Source organism: Schistocerca gregaria, chromosome 11, assembly GCF_023897955.1.
Source record: "Schistocerca gregaria isolate iqSchGreg1 chromosome 11, iqSchGreg1.2, whole genome shotgun sequence".
In the NCBI taxonomy this organism is placed as follows: domain Eukaryota; kingdom Metazoa; phylum Arthropoda; class Insecta; order Orthoptera; family Acrididae; genus Schistocerca; species Schistocerca gregaria.
Window position 1 is genome coordinate 10,751,686 of NC_064930.1, and position 17,785 is coordinate 10,769,470.

The 17,785-nt window shown below is 46.7% G+C and overlaps 28 non-coding genes across 28 annotated transcripts; all 28 read left to right on the plus strand.

The window, feature by feature from the left end:
• The first annotated feature begins 8 nt into the window (after positions 1-8).
• Positions 9-81, plus strand: Trnak-cuu (transfer RNA lysine (anticodon CUU)). The gene has a single exon. It is a non-coding gene; the product is annotated as a tRNA-Lys (tRNA).
• Positions 82-419: 338 nt separating this feature from the next.
• Trnat-agu (transfer RNA threonine (anticodon AGU)) lies at positions 420-491 on the plus strand. The gene has a single exon. It is a non-coding gene; the product is annotated as a tRNA-Thr (tRNA).
• A 510-nt stretch (positions 492-1,001) lies between these two features.
• On the plus strand, positions 1,002-1,074 carry Trnar-ucg (transfer RNA arginine (anticodon UCG)). The gene has a single exon. It is a non-coding gene; the product is annotated as a tRNA-Arg (tRNA).
• Positions 1,075-1,524: 450 nt separating this feature from the next.
• On the plus strand, positions 1,525-1,597 carry Trnak-cuu (transfer RNA lysine (anticodon CUU)). The gene has a single exon. It is a non-coding gene; the product is annotated as a tRNA-Lys (tRNA).
• A 336-nt stretch (positions 1,598-1,933) lies between these two features.
• Trnat-agu (transfer RNA threonine (anticodon AGU)) lies at positions 1,934-2,005 on the plus strand. Its single transcript has one exon. It is a non-coding gene; the product is annotated as a tRNA-Thr (tRNA).
• A 504-nt stretch (positions 2,006-2,509) lies between these two features.
• Positions 2,510-2,582, plus strand: Trnar-ucg (transfer RNA arginine (anticodon UCG)). Its single transcript has one exon. It is a non-coding gene; the product is annotated as a tRNA-Arg (tRNA).
• Positions 2,583-3,032: 450 nt separating this feature from the next.
• Trnak-cuu (transfer RNA lysine (anticodon CUU)) lies at positions 3,033-3,105 on the plus strand. The gene has a single exon. It is a non-coding gene; the product is annotated as a tRNA-Lys (tRNA).
• A 338-nt stretch (positions 3,106-3,443) lies between these two features.
• Trnat-agu (transfer RNA threonine (anticodon AGU)) lies at positions 3,444-3,515 on the plus strand. Its single transcript has one exon. It is a non-coding gene; the product is annotated as a tRNA-Thr (tRNA).
• A 507-nt stretch (positions 3,516-4,022) lies between these two features.
• Positions 4,023-4,095, plus strand: Trnar-ucg (transfer RNA arginine (anticodon UCG)). The gene has a single exon. It is a non-coding gene; the product is annotated as a tRNA-Arg (tRNA).
• A 450-nt stretch (positions 4,096-4,545) lies between these two features.
• Trnak-cuu (transfer RNA lysine (anticodon CUU)) lies at positions 4,546-4,618 on the plus strand. Its single transcript has one exon. It is a non-coding gene; the product is annotated as a tRNA-Lys (tRNA).
• A 336-nt stretch (positions 4,619-4,954) lies between these two features.
• Trnat-agu (transfer RNA threonine (anticodon AGU)) lies at positions 4,955-5,026 on the plus strand. Its single transcript has one exon. It is a non-coding gene; the product is annotated as a tRNA-Thr (tRNA).
• A 510-nt stretch (positions 5,027-5,536) lies between these two features.
• Trnar-ucg (transfer RNA arginine (anticodon UCG)) lies at positions 5,537-5,609 on the plus strand. The gene has a single exon. It is a non-coding gene; the product is annotated as a tRNA-Arg (tRNA).
• Positions 5,610-7,057: 1,448 nt separating this feature from the next.
• On the plus strand, positions 7,058-7,130 carry Trnar-ucg (transfer RNA arginine (anticodon UCG)). The gene has a single exon. It is a non-coding gene; the product is annotated as a tRNA-Arg (tRNA).
• Positions 7,131-7,580: 450 nt separating this feature from the next.
• Positions 7,581-7,653, plus strand: Trnak-cuu (transfer RNA lysine (anticodon CUU)). Its single transcript has one exon. It is a non-coding gene; the product is annotated as a tRNA-Lys (tRNA).
• A 922-nt stretch (positions 7,654-8,575) lies between these two features.
• On the plus strand, positions 8,576-8,648 carry Trnaq-uug (transfer RNA glutamine (anticodon UUG)). The gene has a single exon. It is a non-coding gene; the product is annotated as a tRNA-Gln (tRNA).
• Positions 8,649-9,098: 450 nt separating this feature from the next.
• On the plus strand, positions 9,099-9,171 carry Trnak-cuu (transfer RNA lysine (anticodon CUU)). The gene has a single exon. It is a non-coding gene; the product is annotated as a tRNA-Lys (tRNA).
• Positions 9,172-10,090: 919 nt separating this feature from the next.
• On the plus strand, positions 10,091-10,163 carry Trnar-ucg (transfer RNA arginine (anticodon UCG)). Its single transcript has one exon. It is a non-coding gene; the product is annotated as a tRNA-Arg (tRNA).
• A 450-nt stretch (positions 10,164-10,613) lies between these two features.
• Trnak-cuu (transfer RNA lysine (anticodon CUU)) lies at positions 10,614-10,686 on the plus strand. The gene has a single exon. It is a non-coding gene; the product is annotated as a tRNA-Lys (tRNA).
• A 922-nt stretch (positions 10,687-11,608) lies between these two features.
• On the plus strand, positions 11,609-11,681 carry Trnar-ucg (transfer RNA arginine (anticodon UCG)). Its single transcript has one exon. It is a non-coding gene; the product is annotated as a tRNA-Arg (tRNA).
• A 450-nt stretch (positions 11,682-12,131) lies between these two features.
• On the plus strand, positions 12,132-12,204 carry Trnak-cuu (transfer RNA lysine (anticodon CUU)). Its single transcript has one exon. It is a non-coding gene; the product is annotated as a tRNA-Lys (tRNA).
• Positions 12,205-13,123: 919 nt separating this feature from the next.
• On the plus strand, positions 13,124-13,196 carry Trnar-ucg (transfer RNA arginine (anticodon UCG)). The gene has a single exon. It is a non-coding gene; the product is annotated as a tRNA-Arg (tRNA).
• Positions 13,197-14,055: 859 nt separating this feature from the next.
• Trnat-agu (transfer RNA threonine (anticodon AGU)) lies at positions 14,056-14,127 on the plus strand. Its single transcript has one exon. It is a non-coding gene; the product is annotated as a tRNA-Thr (tRNA).
• A 507-nt stretch (positions 14,128-14,634) lies between these two features.
• Positions 14,635-14,707, plus strand: Trnar-ucg (transfer RNA arginine (anticodon UCG)). Its single transcript has one exon. It is a non-coding gene; the product is annotated as a tRNA-Arg (tRNA).
• Positions 14,708-15,157: 450 nt separating this feature from the next.
• Positions 15,158-15,230, plus strand: Trnak-cuu (transfer RNA lysine (anticodon CUU)). The gene has a single exon. It is a non-coding gene; the product is annotated as a tRNA-Lys (tRNA).
• Positions 15,231-15,566: 336 nt separating this feature from the next.
• Trnat-agu (transfer RNA threonine (anticodon AGU)) lies at positions 15,567-15,638 on the plus strand. The gene has a single exon. It is a non-coding gene; the product is annotated as a tRNA-Thr (tRNA).
• A 507-nt stretch (positions 15,639-16,145) lies between these two features.
• On the plus strand, positions 16,146-16,218 carry Trnar-ucg (transfer RNA arginine (anticodon UCG)). The gene has a single exon. It is a non-coding gene; the product is annotated as a tRNA-Arg (tRNA).
• Positions 16,219-17,077: 859 nt separating this feature from the next.
• On the plus strand, positions 17,078-17,149 carry Trnat-agu (transfer RNA threonine (anticodon AGU)). Its single transcript has one exon. It is a non-coding gene; the product is annotated as a tRNA-Thr (tRNA).
• Positions 17,150-17,656: 507 nt separating this feature from the next.
• Positions 17,657-17,729, plus strand: Trnar-ucg (transfer RNA arginine (anticodon UCG)). Its single transcript has one exon. It is a non-coding gene; the product is annotated as a tRNA-Arg (tRNA).
• Positions 17,730-17,785: the final 56 nt, after the last annotated feature.

The following is a 17,785-nucleotide window of genomic DNA, read 5'->3' on the forward strand; positions in this document are numbered from 1 at the left end:
ACGAGGCAGCACGGCTAGCTCAGTCGGTAGAGCATGAGACTCTTAATCACAGGGTCGTGGGTTCGAGCCCTTCGCTGGGCGGAACGGAATTTTTCTCCTATGCAGATGTAAATTACCGAATTTCTGATTAACGTGATGTAATGGAAATAGCAACTTTAAAATTTGCCTACGTCTCAATCAGTCGCAAGAAAACTGTATTTGAAGGTGAAGGTGATTTTGTAGACATGTGTGAAAGTCATGTTCTGAAGTGCAGGTGATTTTGTTTGGAGAGAACATCGGCTACGTGTCAGATGTGTATCCAAGCAGTAATGGGTCGCCATAGCTGCAAATATTAGTGAAAAATATGAAGTGTTGTCAGCTGAAGTCTGAAGATACAGACGACTGTACGGACGAAGTACGCAAAAGTTCCGCTAGGCCGCGCCTCTTTAGCTCAGTGGTAGAGCACTGGTCTAGTAAACCAGGAGTCGTGAGTTCCATCCTCACAGGAGGAAGACGAATTTTGGAAATCAGTTGCGCGTCATGGCCGTATAGCAAACAGTATCTGTGATGGCGAACAATTAGCGAGAGGCGTTTTATTAAGAATTACTCTCAGATGTGATTAAGGCGAATGGCGCTGATAAAGCATTTGCCAAAGCGGTACGGCATAAGGTGGGACGAGGCATTCTGAATTACATTTTATAGATGTATTTCTCACAAATCTCTGAGCCTCCCGCAGTCGTCGTCTTCGTCGTCGTCGTCGTCGTCGCCGCCGCCGCTTCTGCAGAATTAGCAAATGGCCATCGTAGCAAATGCGGCGAGGGACACCCTGCCATCGATTCCGATTGCGCAAAGTGTGTGGTCTTGTTTTCCTGTCTATGTTTGGTCGGTCTCGTAAGAGGTTGAATGTAACGAATGGGTGGGAAAGAGTAAGGGGCAGCGGCTGTGTGGAACGAAAACACAATTCCTCAGGGGGTGTGAGCGTTTCGAGATGAATCGTATATAAGTTATACTTGGTCGTCAGTGACCGTGTGGCCTAATGGATAAGGCGTCGGACTTCGGATCCGAAGATTGCAGGTTCGAATCCTGTCACGGTCGTGTTTTTCCAGTTCTGAGAAACAAACATACCGTTTTAATGTAGCAATTGTGCAGTACGAAACTGTCTGAATGTTGCTGTTGACCATTTTGTGCTTGGAGATGGTCTTGAGCTTGAAACACACACAAGAAGACCGGTGTTAACTAGCGAAATGGTCGGCAGAGTGCCCTCACCGCGAGGTTTGACTGGCACTTGGACATCTAAAACAACGTCGGAAAGTAACTCGTTCGGCTTTTTAGTCACGTCAAGTATGTGTGTTAATTTTGACGCCGCTAGCTCTGCAGATTGTCATGCAATTCCTTTACCTCTCAGAAATGATTATGAAATAAAAGTGAAGTACGTGACGAGTGTCGTTAGGAAAACATTAGGCAGCATGGAGAGATTCTGTATGGGACCAACCAACCCAAACGAGTACTGTGTGATCTGCTACCCAGGAGGTACCCAACGAGGCAGCACGGCTAGCTCAGTCGGTAGAGCATGAGACTCTTAATCACAGGGTCGTGGGTTCGAGCCCTTCGCTGTGCGGAACGGAATTTTTCTCCACTGCAGATGTAAATTACCGATTTTCTGATTAACGTGATGTAATGGAAATAGCAACTTTAAAATTTGCCTACGTCTCAATCAGTCGCAAGAAAACTGTATTTGAAGGTGAAGGTGATTTTGTAGACATGTGAAAGTCATGTTCTGAAGTGCAGGTGGTTTTGTTTGGAGAGAACATCGGCTACGTGTCAGATGTGTAGCCAAGCAGTAATGGGTCGCCATAGCTGCTAATATTAGTGAAAAATATGAAGTGTTGTCAGCTGAAGTCTGAAGATTCAGACGACCGTACGGACGAAGTACGCAAAAGTTCCGCTAGGCCGCGCCTCTTTAGCTCAGTGGTAGAGCACTGGTCTAGTAAACCAGGAGTCGTGAGTTCCATCCTCACAGGAGGAAGACGAATTTTGGAAATCAGTTGCGCGTCATGGCCGTATAGCAAACAGTATCTGTGATGGCGAACAATTAGCGAGAGGCGTTTTATTAAGAATTACTCTCAGATGTGATTAAGGCGAATGGCGCTGATAAAGCATTTGCCAAAGCGGTACGGCATAAGGTGGGACGAGGCATTCTGAATTACATTTTATAGATGTATTTCTCACAAATCTCTGAGCCTCTCGCGGTCGTCGTCGTCGTCGTCGTCGTCGCCGCCGCCGCTTCTGCAGAATTAGCAAATGGCAATCGTAGCAAATGCGGCGAGGGACACCCTGCCATCGATTCCGATTGCGCAAAGTGTGTGGTCTTGTTTTCCTGTCTATGTTTGGTCGGTCTCGTAAGAGGTTGAATGTAACGAATGGGTGGGAAAGAGTAAGGGGCAGCGGCTGTGTGGAACGAAAACACAATTCCTCAGGGGGTGTGAGCGTTTCGAGATGAATCGTATATAAGTTATACTTGGTCGTCAGTGACCGTGTGGCCTAATGGATAAGGCGTCGGACTTCGGATCCGAAGATTGCAGGTTCGAATCCTGTCACGGTCGTGTTTTTCCAGTTCTGAAAAACAAACATACCGTTTTAATGTAGCAATTGTGCAGTACGAAACCGTCTGAATGTTGCTGTTGACCATTTTGTGCTTGAAGATGGTCTTGAGCTTGAAACACACACAAGAAGACCGGTGTTAACTAGCGAAATGGTCGGCAGAGTGCCCTCACCGCGAGGTTTGACTGGCACTTGCACATCTAAAACAACCTCGGAAAGTAACTCGTTCGGCTTTTGAGTCACGTCAAGTATGTGTGTTAATTTTGACGCCGCTAGCTCTGCAGATTGTCATGCAATTCCTTTACCTCTCAGAAATGATTATGAAATAAAAGTGAAGTACGTGACGAGTGTCGTTAGGAAAACATTAGGCAGCATGGACAGATTCTGTATGGGACCAACCAACCCAAACGAGTACTGTGTGATCTGCTACCTAGGAGGTACCCAACGAGGCAGCACGGCTAGCTCAGTCGGTAGAGCATGAGACTCTTAATCACAGGGTCGTGGGTTCGAGCCCTTCGCTGGGCGGAACGGAATTTTTCTCCACTGCAGATGTAAATTACCGATTTTCTGATTAACGTGATGTAATGGAAATAGCAACTTTAAAATTTGCCTACGTCTCAATCAGTCGCAAGGAAACTGTATTTGAAGGTGAAGGTGATTTTGTAGACATGTGTGAAAGTCATGTTCTGAAGTGCAGGTGATTTTGTTTGGAGAGAACATCGGCTACGTGTCAGATGTGTATCCAAGCAGTAATGGGTCGCCATAGCTGCAAATATTAGTGAAAAATATGAAGTGTTGTCAGCTGAAGTCTGAAGATACAGACGACTGTACGGACGAAGTACGCAAAAGTTCCGCTAGGCCGCGCCTCTTTAGCTCAGTGGTAGAGCACTGGTCTAGTAAACCAGGAGTCGTGAGTTCCATCCTCACAGGAGGAAGACGAATTTTGGAAATCAGTTGCGCGTCATGGCCGTATAGCAAACAGTATCTGTGATGGCGAACAATTAGCGAGAGGCGTTTTATTAAGAATTACTCTCAGATGTGATTAAGGCGAATGGCGCTGATAAAGCATTTGCCAAAGCGGTACGGCATAAGGTGGGACGAGGCATTCTGAATTACATTTTATAGATGTATTTCTCACAAATCTCTGAGCCTCCCGCAGTCGTCGTCTTCGTCGTCGTCGTCGTCGCCGCCGCCGCTTCTGCAGAATTAGCAAATGGCCATCGTAGCAAATGCGGCGAGGGACACCCTGCCATCGATTCCGATTGCGCAAAGTGTGTGGTCTTGTTTTCCTGTCTATGTTTGGTCGGTCTCGTAAGAGGTTGAATGTAACGAATGGGTGGGAAAGAGTAAGGGGCAGCGGCTGTGTGGAACGAAAACACAATTCCTCAGGGGGTGTGAGCGTTTCGAGATGAATCGTATATAAGTTATACTTGGTCGTCAGTGACCGTGTGGCCTAATGGATAAGGCGTCGGACTTCGGATCCGAAGATTGCAGGTTCGAATCCTGTCACGGTCGTGTTTTTCCAGTTCTGAGAAACAAACATACCGTTTTAATGTAGCAATTGTGCAGTACGAAACTGTCTGAATGTTGCTGTTGACCATTTTGTGCTTGGAGATGGTCTTGAGCTTGAAACACACACAAGAAGACCGGTGTTAACTAGCGAAATGGTCGGCAGAGTGCCCTCACCGCGAGGTTTGACTGGCACTTGGACATCTAAAACAACGTCGGAAAGTAACTCGTTCGGCTTTTTAGTCACGTCAAGTATGTGTGTTAATTTTGACGCCGCTAGCTCTGCAGATTGTCATGCAATTCCTTTACCTCTCAGAAATGATTATGAAATAAAAGTGAAGTACGTGACGAGTGTCGTTAGGAAAACATTAGGCAGCATGGAGAGATTCTGTATGGGACCAACCAACCCAAACGAGTACTCTGTGATCTGCTACCCAGGAGGTACCCAACGAGGCAGCACGGCTAGCTCAGTCGGTAGAGCATGAGACTCTTAATCACAGGGTCGTGGGTTCGAGCCCTTCGCTGTGCGGAACGGAATTTTTCTCCACTGCAGATGTAAATTACCGATTTTCTGATTAACGTGATGTAATGGAAATAGCAACTTTAAAATTTGCCTACGTCTCAATCAGTCGCAAGAAAACTGTATTTGAAGGTGAAGGTGATTTTGTAGACATGTGAAAGTCATGTTCTGAAGTGCAGGTGGTTTTGTTTGGAGAGAACATCGGCTACGTGTCAGATGTGTAGCCAAGCAGTAATGGGTCGCCATAGCTGCTAATATTAGTGAAAAATATGAAGTGTTGTCAGCTGAAGTCTGAAGATTCAGACGACCGTACGGACGAAGTACGCAAAAGTTCCGCTAGGCCGCGCCTCTTTAGCTCAGTGGTAGAGCACTGGTCTAGTAAACCAGGAGTCGTGAGTTCCATCCTCACAGGAGGAAGACGAATTTTGGAAATCAGTTGCGCGTCATGGCCGTATAGCAAACAGTATCTGTGATGGCGAACAATTAGCGAGAGGCGTTTTATTAAGAATTACTCTCAGATGTGATTAAGGCGAATGGCGCTGATAAAGCATTTGCCAAAGCGGTACGGCATAAGGTGGGACGAGGCATTCTGAATTACATTTTATAGATGTATTTCTCACAAATCTCTGAGCCTCTCGCGGTCGTCGTCGTCGTCGTCGTCGTCGTCGTCGCCGCCGCCGCTTCTGCAGAATTAGCAAATGGCAATCGTAGCAAATGCGGCGAGGGACACCCTGCCATCGATTCCGATTGCGCAAAGTGTGTGGTCTTGTTTTCCTGTCTATGTTTGGTCGGTCTCGTAAGAGGTTGAATGTAACGAATGGGTGGGAAAGAGTAAGGGGCAGCGGCTGTGTGGAACGAAAACACAATTCCTCAGGGGGTGTGAGCGTTTCGAGATGAATCGTATATAAGTTATACTTGGTCGTCAGTGACCGTGTGGCCTAATGGATAAGGCGTCGGACTTCGGATCCGAAGATTGCAGGTTCGAGTCCTGTCACGGTCGTGTTTTTCCAGTTCTGAGAAACAAACATACCGTTTTAATGTAGCAATTGTGCAGTACGAAACCGTCTGAATGTTGCTGTTGACCATTTTGTGCTTGAAGATGGTCTTGAGCTTGAAACACACACAAGAAGACCGGTGTTAACTAGCGAAATGGTCGGCAGAGTGCCCTCACCGCGAGGTTTGACTGGCACTTGCACATCTAAAACAACGTCGGAAAGTAACTCGTTCGGCTTTTGAGTCACGTCAAGTATGTGTGTTAATTTTGACGCCGCTAGCTCTGCAGATTGTCATGCAATTCCTTTACCTCTCAGAAATGATTATGAAATAAAAGTGAAGTACGTGACGAGTGTCGTTAGGAAAACATTAGGCAGCATGGAGAGATTCTGTATGGGACCAACCAACCCAAACGAGTACTGTGTGATCTGCTACCCAGGAGGTACCCAACGAGGCAGCACGGCTAGCTCAGTCGGTAGAGCATGAGACTCTTAATCACTAGGTCGTGGGTTCGAGCCCTTCGCTGGGCGGAACGGAATTTTTCTCCACTGCAGATGTAAATTACCGATTTTCTGATTACGTGATGTAATGGAAATAGCAACTTTAAAATTTGCCTACGTCTCAATCAGTCGCAAGAAAACTGTATTTGAAGGTGAAGGTGATTTTGTAGACATGTGTGAAAGTTATGTTCTGAAGTGCAGGTGATTTTGTTTGGAGAGAACATCGGCTACGTGTCAGATGTGTATCCAAGCAGTAATGGGTCGCCATAGCTGCAAATATTGGTGAAAAATATGAATTGTTGTCAGCTGAAGTCTGAAGATTCAGACGACCGTACGGACGAAGTACGCAAAAGTTCCGCTAGGCCGCGCCTCTTTAGCTCAGTGGTAGAGCACTGGTCTAGTAAACCAGGAGTCGTGAGTTCCATCCTCACAGGAAGAAGACGAATTTTGGAAATCAGTTGCGCGTCATGGCCGTATAGCAAACAGTATCTGTGATAGCGAACAATTAGCGAGAGGCGTTTTATTAAGAATTACTCTCACATGTGATTAAGGCGAATGGCGCTGATAAAGCATTTGCCAAAGCGGTACGGCATAAGGTGGGACGAGGCATTCTGAATTACATTTTATAGATGTATTTCTCACAAATCTCTGAGCCTCCCGCGGTCGTCGTCTTCGTCGTCGTCGTCGTCGTCGTCGTCGCCGCCGCCGCTTCTGCAGAATTAGCAAATGGCCATCGTAGCAAATGCGGCGAGGGACACCCTGCCATCGATTCCGATTGCGCAAAGTGTGTGGTCTTGTTTTCCTGTCTATGTTTGGTCGGTCTCGTAAGAGGTTGAATGTAACGAATGGGTGGGAAAGAGTAAGGGGCAGCGGCTGTGTGGAACGAAAACACAATTCCTCAGGGGGTGTGAGCGTTTCGAGATGAATCGTATATAAGTTATACTTGGTCGTCAGTGACCGTGTGGCCTAATGGATAAGGCGTCGGACTTCGGATCCGAAGATTGCAGGTTCGAATCCTGTCACGGTCGTGTTTTTCCAGTTCTGAGAAACAAACATACCGTTTTAATGTAGCAATTGTGCAGTACGAAACTGTCTGAATGTTGCTGTTGACCATTTTGTGCTTGGAGATGGTCTTGAGCTTGAAACACACACAAGAAGACCGGTGTTAACTAGCGAAATGGTCGGCAGAGTGCCCTCACCGCGAGGTTTGACTGGCACTTGCACATCTAAAACAACGTCGGAAAGTAACTCGTTCGGCTTTTGAGTCACGTCAAGTATGTGTGTTAATTTTGACGCTGCTAGCTCTGCAGATTGTCATGCAATTCCTTTACCTCTCAGAAATGATTATGAAATAAAAGTGAAGTACGTGACGAGTGTCGTTAGGAAAACATTAGGCAGCATGGAGAGATTCTGTATGGGACCAACCAACCCAAACGAGTACTGTGTGATCTGCTACCCAGGAGGTACCCAACGAGGCAGCACGGCTAGCTCAGTCGGTAGAGCATGAGACTCTTAATCACAGGGTCGTGGGTTCGAGCCCTTCGCTGGGCGGAACGGAATTTTTCTCCACTGCAGATGTAAATTACCGATTTTCTGATTACGTGATGTAATGGAAATAGCAACTTTAAAATTTGCCTACGTCTCAATCAGTCGCAAGAAAACTGTATTTGAAGGTGAAGGTGATTTTGTAGACATGTGTGAAAGTTATGTTCTGAAGTGCAGGTGATTTTGTTTGGAGAGAACATCGGCTACGTGTCAGATATGTATCCAAGCAGTAATGGGTCGCCATAGCTGCAAATATTGGTGAAAAATATGAATTGTTGTCAGCTGAAGTCTGAAGATTCAGACGACCGTACGGACGAAGTACGCAAAAGTTCCGCTAGGCCGCGCCTCTTTAGCTCAGTGGTAGAGCACTGGTCTAGTAAACCAGGAGTCGTGAGTTCCATCCTCACAGGAAGAAGACGAATTTTGGAAATCAGTTGCGCGTCATGGCCGTATAGCAAACAGTATCTGTGATAGCGAACAATTAGCGAGAGGCGTTTTATTAAGAATTACTCTCACATGTGATTAAGGCGAATGGCGCTGATAAAGCATTTGCCAAAGCGGTACGGCATAAGGTGGGACGAGGCATTCTGAATTACATTTTATAGATGTATTTCTCACAAATCTCTGAGCCTCCCGCGGTCGTCGTCTTCTTCGTCGTCGTCGTCGTCGTCGCCGCCGCCGCTTCTGCAGAATTAGCAAATGGCCATCGTAGCAAATGCGGCGAGGGACACCCTGCCATCGATTCCGATTGCGCAAAGTGTGTGGTCTTGTTTTCCTGTCTATGTTTGGTCGGTCTCGTAAGAGGTTGAATGTAACGAATGGGTGGGAAAGAGTAAGGGGCAGCGGCTGTGTGGAACGAAAACACAATTCCTCAGGGGGTGTGAGCGTTTCGAGATGAATCGTATATAAGTTATACTTGGTCGTCAGTGACCGTGTGGCCTAATGGATAAGGCGTCGGACTTTGGATCCGAAGATTGCAGGTTCGAATCCTGTCACGGTCGTGTTTTTCCAGTTCTGAGAAACAAACATACCGTTTTAATGTAGCAATTGTGCAGTACGAAACTGTCTGAATGTTGCTGTTGACCATTTTGTGCTTGGAGATGGTCTTGAGCTTGAAACACACACAAGAAGACCGGTGTTAACTAGCGAAATGGTCGGCAGGGTGCCCTCACCGCGAGGTTTGACTGGCACTTGCACATCTAAAACAACGTCGGAAAGTAACTCGTTCGGCTTTTGAGTCACGTCAAGTATGTGTGTTAATTTTGACGCCGCTAGCTCTGCAGATTGTCATGCAATTCCTTTACCTCTCAGAAATGATTATGAAATAAAAGTGAAGTACGTGACGAGTGTCGTTAGGAAAACATTAGGCAGCATGGAGAGATTCTGTATGGGACCAACCAACCCAAACGAGTACTGTGTGATCTGCTACCCAGGAGGTACCCAACGAGGCAGCACGGCTAGCTCAGTCGGTAGAGCATGAGACTCTTAATCACAGGGTCGTGGGTTCGAGCCCTTCGCTGGGCGGAACGGAATTTTTCTCCACTGCAGATGTAAATTACCGATTTTCTGATTACGTGATGTAATGGAAATAGCAACTTTAAAATTTGCCTACGTCTCAATCAGTCGCAAGAAAACTGTATTTGAAGGTGAAGGTGATTTTGTAGACATGTGTGAAAGTTTTGTTCTGAAGTGCAGGTGATTTTGTTTGGAGAGAACATCGGCTACGTGTCAGATGTGTATCCAAGCAGTAATGGGTCGCCATAGCTGCAAATATTGGTGAAAAATATGAATTGTTGTCAGCTGAAGTCTGAAGATTCAGACGACCGTACGGACGAAGTACGCAAAAGTTCCGCTAGGCCGCGCCTCTTTAGCTCAGTGGTAGAGCACTGGTCTAGTAAACCAGGAGTCGTGAGTTACATCCTCACAGGAAGAAGACGAATTTTGGAAATCAGTTGCGCGTCATGGCCGTATAGCAAACAGTATCTGTGATAGCGAACAATTAGCGAGAGGCGTTTTATTAAGAATTACTCTCACATGTGATTAAGGCGAATGGCGCTGATAAAGCATTTGCCAAAGCGGTACGGCATAAGGTGGGACGAGGCATTCTGAATTACATTTTATAGATGTATTTCTCACAAATCTCTGAGCCTCCCGCGGTCGTCGTCTTCGTCGTCGTCGTCGTCGTCGCCGCCGCCGCTTCTGCAGAATTAGCAAATGGCCATCGTAGCAAATGCGGCGAGGGACACCCTGCCATCGATTCCGATTGCGCAAAGTGTGTGGTCTTGTTTTCCTGTCTATGTTTGGTCGGTCTCGTAAGAGGTTGAATGTAACGAATGGGTGGGAAAGAGTAAGGGGCAGCGGCTGTGTGGAACGAAAACACAATTCCTCAGGGGGTGTGAGCGTTTCGAGATGAATCGTATATAAGTTATACTTGGTCGTCAGTGACCGTGTGGCCTAATGGATAAGGCGTCGGACTTCGGATCCGAAGATTGCAGGTTCGAATCCTGTCACGGTCGTGTTTTTCCAGTTCTGAGAAACAAACATACCGTTTTAATGTAGCAATTGTGCAGTACGAAACTGTCTGAATGTTGCTGTTGACCATTTTGTGCTTGGAGATGGTCTTGAGCTTGAAACACACACAAGAAGACCGGTGTTAACTAGCGAAATGGTCGGCAGAGTGCCCTCACCGCGAGGTTTGACTGGCACTTGCACATCTAAAACAACGTCAGAAAGTAACTCGTTCGGCTTTTGAGTCACGTCAAGTATGTGTGTTAATTTTGACGCCGCTAGCTCTGCAGATTGTCATGCAATTCCTTTACCTCTCAGTAATGATTATGAAATAAAAGTGAAGTACGTGACGAGTGTCGTTAGGAAAACATTAGGCAGCATGGAGAGATTCTGTATGGGACCAACCAACCCAAACGAGTACTGTGTGTTCTGCTACCCAGGAGGTACCCAACGAGGCAGCACGGCTAGCTCAGTCGGTAGAGCATGAGACTCTTAATCACAGGGTCGTGGGTTCGAGCCCTTCGCTGGGCGGAACGGAATTTTTCTCCACTGCAGATGTAAATTACCGATTTTCTGATTACGTGATGTAATGGAAATAGCAACTTTAAAATTTGCCTACGTCTCAATCAGTCGCAAGAAAACTGTATTTGAAGGTGAAGGTGATTTTGTAGACATGTGTGAAAGTCATGTTCTGAAGTGCAGGTGATTTTGTTTGGAGAGAACATCGGCTACGTGTCAGATGTGTATCCAAGCAGTAATGGGTCGCCATAGCTGCAAATATTGGTGAAAAATATGAAGTGTTGTCAGCTGAAGTCTGAAGATTCAGACGACCGTACGGACGAAGTACGCAAAAGTTCCGCTAGGCCGCGCCTCTTTAGCTCAGTGGTAGAGCACTGGTCTAGTAAACCAGGAGTCGTGAGTTCCATCCTCACAGGAAGAAGACGAATTTTGGAAATCAGTTGCGCGTCATGGCCGTATAGCAAACAGTATCTGTGATAGCGAACAATTAGCGAGAGGCGTTTTATTAAGAATTACTCTCAGATGTGATTAAGGCGAATGGCGCTGATAAAGCATTTGCCAAAGCGGTACGGCATAAGGTGGGACGAGGCATTCTGAATTACATTTTATAGATGTATTTCTCACAAATCTCTGAGCCTCCCGCGGTCGTCGTCTTCGTCGTCGTCGTCGTCGTCGTCGCCGCCGCCGCTTCTGCAGAATTAGCAAATGGCCATCGTAGCAAATGCGGCGAGGGACACCCTGCCATCGATTCCGATTGCGCAAAGTGTGTGGTCTTGTTTTCCTGTCTATGTTTGGTCGGTCTCGTAAGAGGTTGAATGTAACGAATGGGTGGGAAAGAGTAAGGGGCAGCGGCTGTGTGGAACGAAAACACAATTCCTCAGGGGGTGTGAGCGTTTCGAGATGAATCGTATATAAGTTATACTTGGTCGTCAGTGACCGTGTGGCCTAATGGATAAGGCGTCGGACTTCGGATCCGAAGATTGCAGGTTCGAATCCTGTCACGGTCGTGTTTTTCCAGTTCTGAGAAACAAACATACCGTTTTAATGTAGCAATTGTGCAGTACGAAACTGTCTGAATGTTGCTGTTGACCATTTTGTGCTTGGAGATGGTCTTGAGCTTGAAACACACACAAGAAGACCGGTGTTAACTAGCGAAATGGTCGGCAGAGTGCCCTCACCGCGAGGTTTGACTGGCACTTGCACATCTAAAACAACGTCAGAAAGTAACTCGTTCGGCTTTTGAGTCACGTCAAGTATGTGTGTTAATTTTGACGCCGCTAGCTCTGCAGATTGTCATGCAATTCCTCTACCTCTCAGTAATGATTATGAAATAAAAGTGAAGTACGTGACGAGTGTCGTTAGGAAAACATTAGGCAGCATGGAGAGATTCTGTATGGGACCAACCAACCCAAACGAGTACTGTGTGATCTGCTACCCAGGAGGTACCCAACGAGGCAGCACGGCTAGCTCAGTCGGTAGAGCATGAGACTCTTAATCACAGGGTCGTGGGTTCGAGCCCTTCGCTGGGCGGAACGGAATTTTTCTCCACTGCAGATGTAAATTACCGATTTTCTGATTACGTGATGTAATGGAAATAGCAACTTTAAAATTTGCCTACGTCTAAATCAGTCGCAAGAAAACTGTATTTGAAGGTGAAGGTGATTTTGTAGACATGTGTGAAAGTCATGTTCTGAAGTGCAGGTGATTTTGTTTGGAGAGAACATCGGCTACGTGTCAGATGTGTATCCAAGCAGTAATGGGTCGCCATAGCTGCAAATATTGGTGAAAAATATGAAGTGTTGTCAGCTGAAGTCTGAAGATTCAGACGACCGTACGGACGAAGTACGCAAAAGTTCCGCTAGGCCGCGTCTCTTTAGCTCAGTGGTAGAGCACTGGTCTAGTAAACCAGGAGTCGTGAGTTCCATCCTCACAGGAGGAAGACGAATTTTGGAAATCAGTTGCGCGTCATGCCCGTATAGCAAACAGTATCTGTGATGGCGAACAATTAGCGAGAGGCGTTTTATTAAGAATTACTCTCAGATGTGATTAAGGCGAATGGCGCTGATAAAGCATTTGCCAAAGCGGTACGGCATAAGGTGGGACGAGGCATTCTGAATTACATTTTATAGATGTATTTCTCACAAATCTCTGAGCCTCCCGCAGTCGTCGTCTTCGTCGTCGTCGTCGTCGTCGCCGCCGCCGCTTCTGCAGAATTAGCAAATGGCCATCGTAGCAAATGCGGCGAGGGACACCCTGCCATCGATTCCGATTGCGCAAAGTGTGTGGTCTTGTTTTCCTGTCTATGTTTGGTCGGTCTCGTAAGAGGTTGAATGTAACGAATGGGTGGGAAAGAGTAAGGGGCAGCGGCTGTGTGGAACGAAAACACAATTCCTCAGGGGGTGTGAGCGTTTCGAGATGAATCGTATATAAGTTATACTTGGTCGTCAGTGACCGTGTGGCCTAATGGATAAGGCGTCGGACTTCGGATCCGAAGATTGCAGGTTCGAATCCTGTCACGGTCGTGTTTTTCCAGTTCTGAGAAACAAACATACCGTTTTAATGTAGCAATTGTGCAGTACGAAACTGTCTGAATGTTGCTGTTGACCATTTTGTGCTTGGAGATGGTCTTGAGCTTGAAACACACACAAGAAGACCGGTGTTAACTAGCGAAATGGTCGGCAGAGTGCCCTCACCGCGAGGTTTGACTGGCACTTGCACATCTAAAACAACGTCGGAAAGTAACTCGTTCGGCTTTTGAGTCACGTCAAGTATGTGTGTTAATTTTGACGCCGCTAGCTCTGCAGATTGTCATGCAATTCCTTTACCTCTCAGAAATGATTATGAAATAAAAGTAAAGTACGTGACGAGTGTCGTTAGGAAAACATTAGGCAGCATGGAGAGATTCTGTATGGGACCAACCAACCCAAACGAGTACTGTGTGATCTGCTACCCAGGAGGTACTCAACGAGGCAGCACGGTTAGCTCAGTCGGTAGAGCATGAGACTCTTAATCACAGGGTCGTGGGTTCGAGCCCTTCGCTGGGCGGAACGGAATTTTTCTCCACTGCAGATGTAAATTACCGATTTTCTGATTAACGTGATGTAATGGAAATAGCAACTTTAAAATTTGCCTACGTCTCAATCAGTCGCAAGAAAACTGTATTTGAAGGTGAAGGTGATTTTGTAGACATGTGAAAGTCATGTTCTGAAGTGCAGGTGGTTTTGTTTGGAGAGAACATCGGCTACGTGTCAGATGTGTAGCCAAGCGGTAATGGGTCGCCATAGCTGCTAATATTAGTCAAAAATATGAAGTGTTGTCAGCTGAAGTCTGAAGATTCAGACGACCGTACGGACGAAGTACGCAAAAGTTCCGCTAGGCCGCGCCTCTTTAGCTCAGTGGTAGAGCACTGGTCTAGTAAACCAGGCGCCGTGAGTTCCATCCTCACAGGAGGAAGACGAATTTTGGAAATCAGTTGCGCGTCATGGCCGTATAGCAAACAGTATCTGTGATGGCGAACAATTAGCGAGAGGCGTTTTATTAAGAATTACTCTCAGATGTGATTAAGGCGAATGGCGCTGATAAAGCATTTGCCAAAGCGGTACGGCATAAGGTGGGACGAGGCATTCTGAATTACATTTTATAGATGTATTTCTCACAAATCTCTGAGCCTCTCGCGGTCGTCGTCGTCGTCGTCGTCGTCGTCGCCGCCGCCGCTTCTGCAGAATTAGCAAATGGCCATCGTAGCAAATGCGGCGAGGGACACCCTGCCATCGATTCCGATTGCGCAAAGTGTGTGGTCTTGTTTTCCTGTCTATGTTTGGTCGGTCTCGTAAGAGGTTGAATGTAACGAATGGGTGGGAAAGAGTAAGGGGCAGCGGCTGTGTGGAACGAAAACACAATTCCTCAGGGGGTGTGAGCGTTTCGAGATGAATCGTATATAAGTTATACTTGGTCGTCAGTGACCGTGTGGCCTAATGGATAAGGCGTCGGACTTCGGATCCGAAGATTGCAGGTTCGAATCCTGTCACGGTCGTGTTTTTCCAGTTCTGAGAAACAAACATACCGTTTTAATGTAGCAATTGTGCAGTGCGAAACCGTCTGAATGTTGCTGTTGACCATTTTGTGCTTGGAGATGGTCTTGAGCTTGAAACACACACAAGAAGACCGGTGTTAACTAGCGAAATGGTCGGCAGAGTGCCCTCACCGCGAGGTTTGACTGGCACTTGCACATCTAAAACAACGTCGGAAAGTAACTCGTTCGGCTTTTGAGTCACGTCAAGTATGTGTGTTAATTTTGACGCCGCTAGCTCTGCAGATTGTCATGCAATTCCTTTACCTCTCAGAAATGATTATGAAATAAAAGTGAAGTACGTGACGAGTGTCGTTAGGAAAACATTAGGCAGCATGGAGAGATTCTGTATGGGACCAACCAACCCAAACGAGTACTGTGTGATCTGCTACCCAGGAGTTACCCAACGAGGCAGCACGGCTAGCTCAGTCGGTAGAGCATGAGACTCTTAATCACAAGGTCGTGGGTTCGAGCCCTTCGCTGGGTGGAACGGAATTTTTCTCCACTGCAGATGTAAATTACCGATTTTCTGATTAACGTGATGTAATGGAAATAGCAACTTTAAAATTTGCCTACGTCTCAATCAGTCGCAAGAAAACTGTATTTGAAGGTGAAGGTGATTTTGTAGACATGTGAAAGTCATGTTCTGAAGTGCAGGTGGTTTTGTTTGGAGAGAACATCGGCTACGTGTCAGATGTGTAGCCAAGCGGTAATGGGTCGCCATAGCTGCTAATATTAGTCAAAAATATGAAGTGTTGTCAGCTGAAGTCTGAAGATTCAGACGACCGTACGGACGAAGTACGCAAAAGTTCCGCTAGGCCGCGCCTCTTTAGCTCAGTGGTAGAGCACTGGTCTAGTAAACCAGGCGCCGTGAGTTCCATCCTCACAGGAGGAAGACGAATTTTGGAAATCAGTTGCGCGTCATGGCCGTATAGCAAACAGTATCTGTGATGGCGAACAATTAGCGAGAGGCGTTTTATTAAGAATTACTCTCAGATGTGATTAAGGCGAATGGCGCTGATAAAGCATTTGCCAAAGCGGTACGGCATAAGGTGGGACGAGGCATTCTGAATTACATTTTATAGATGTATTTCTCACAAATCTCTGAGCCTCTCGCGGTCGTCGTCGTCGTCGTCGTCGTCGTCGCCGCCGCCGCTTCTGCAGAATTAGCAAATGGCCATCGTAGCAAATGCGGCGAGGGACACCCTGCCATCGATTCCGATTGCGCAAAGTGTGTGGTCTTGTTTTCCTGTCTATGTTTGGTCGGTCTCGTAAGAGGTTGAATGTAACGAATGGGTGGGAAAGAGTAAGGGGCAGCGGCTGTGTGGAACGAAAACACAATTCCTCAGGGGGTGTGAGCGTTTCGAGATGAATCGTATATAAGTTATACTTGGTCGTCAGTGACCGTGTGGCCTAATGGATAAGGCGTCGGACTTCGGATCCGAAGATTGCAGGTTCGAATCCTGTCACGGTCGTGTTTTTCCAGTTCTGAGAAACAAACATACCGTTTTAATGTAGCAATTGTGCAGTGCGAATCCGTCTGAATGTTGCTGTTGACCATTTTGTGCTTGGAGATGGTCTTGAGCTTGAAACACACACAAGAAGACCGGTGTTAACTAGCGAAATGGTCGGCAGAGTGCCCTCACCGCGAGGTTTGACTGGCACTTGCACATCTAAAACAACGTCGGAAAGTAACTCGTTCGGCTTTTGAGTCACGTCAAGTATGTGTGTTAATTTTGACGCCGCTAGCTCTGCAGATTGTCATGCAATTCCTTTACCTCTCAGAAATGATTATGAAATAAAAGTAAAGTACGTGACGAGTGTCGTTAGGAAAACATTAGGCAGCATGGAGAGATTCTGTATGGGACCAACCAACCCAAACGAGTACTGTGTGATCTGCTACCCAGGAGGTACTCAACGAGGCAGCACGGTTAGCTCAGTCGGTAGAGCATGAGACTCTTAATCACAGGGTCGTGGGTTCGAGCCCTTCGCTGGGCGGAACGGAATTTTTCTCCACTGCAGATGTAAATTACCGATTTTCTGATTAACGTGATGTAATGGAAATAGCAACTTTAAAATTTGCCTACGTCTCAATCAGTCGCAAGAAAACTGTATTTGAAGGTGAAGGTGATTTTGTAGACATGTGAAAGTCATGTTCTGAAGTGCAGGTGGTTTTGTTTGGAGAGAACATCGGCTACGTGTCAGATGTGTAGCCAAGCGGTAATGGGTCGCCATAGCTGCTAATATTAGTCAAAAATATGAAGTGTTGTCAGCTGAAGTCTGAAGATTCAGACGACCGTACGGACGAAGTACGCAAAAGTTCCGCTAGGCCGCGCCTCTTTAGCTCAGTGGTAGAGCACTGGTCTAGTAAACCAGGCGCCGTGAGTTCCATCCTCACAGGAGGAAGACGAATTTTGGAAATCAGTTGCGCGTCATGGCCGTATAGCAAACAGTATCTGTGATGGCGAACAATTAGCGAGAGGCGTTTTATTAAGAATTACTCTCAGATGTGATTAAGGCGAATGGCGCTGATAAAGCATTTGCCAAAGCGGTACGGCATAAGGTGGGACGAGGCATTCTGAATTACATTTTATAGATGTATTTCTCACAAATCTCTGAGCCTCTCGCGGTCGTCGTCGTCGTCGTCGTCGTCGTCGCCGCCGCCGCTTCTGCAGAATTAGCAAATGGCCATCGTAGCAAATGCGGCGAGGGACACCCTGCCATCGATTCCGATTGCGCAAAGTGTGTGGTCTTGTTTTCCTGTCTATGTTTGGTCGGTCTCGTAAGAGGTTGAATGTAACGAATGGGTGGGAAAGAGTAAGGGGCAGCGGCTGTGTGGAACGAAAACACAATTCCTCAGGGGGTGTGAGCGTTTCGAGATGAATCGTATATAAGTTATACTTGGTCGTCAGTGACCGTGTGGCCTAATGGATAAGGCGTCGGACTTCGGATCCGAAGATTGCAGGTTCGAATCCTGTCACGGTCGTGTTTTTCCAGTTCTGAGAAACAAACATACCGTTTTAATGTAGCAATTGTGCAGTG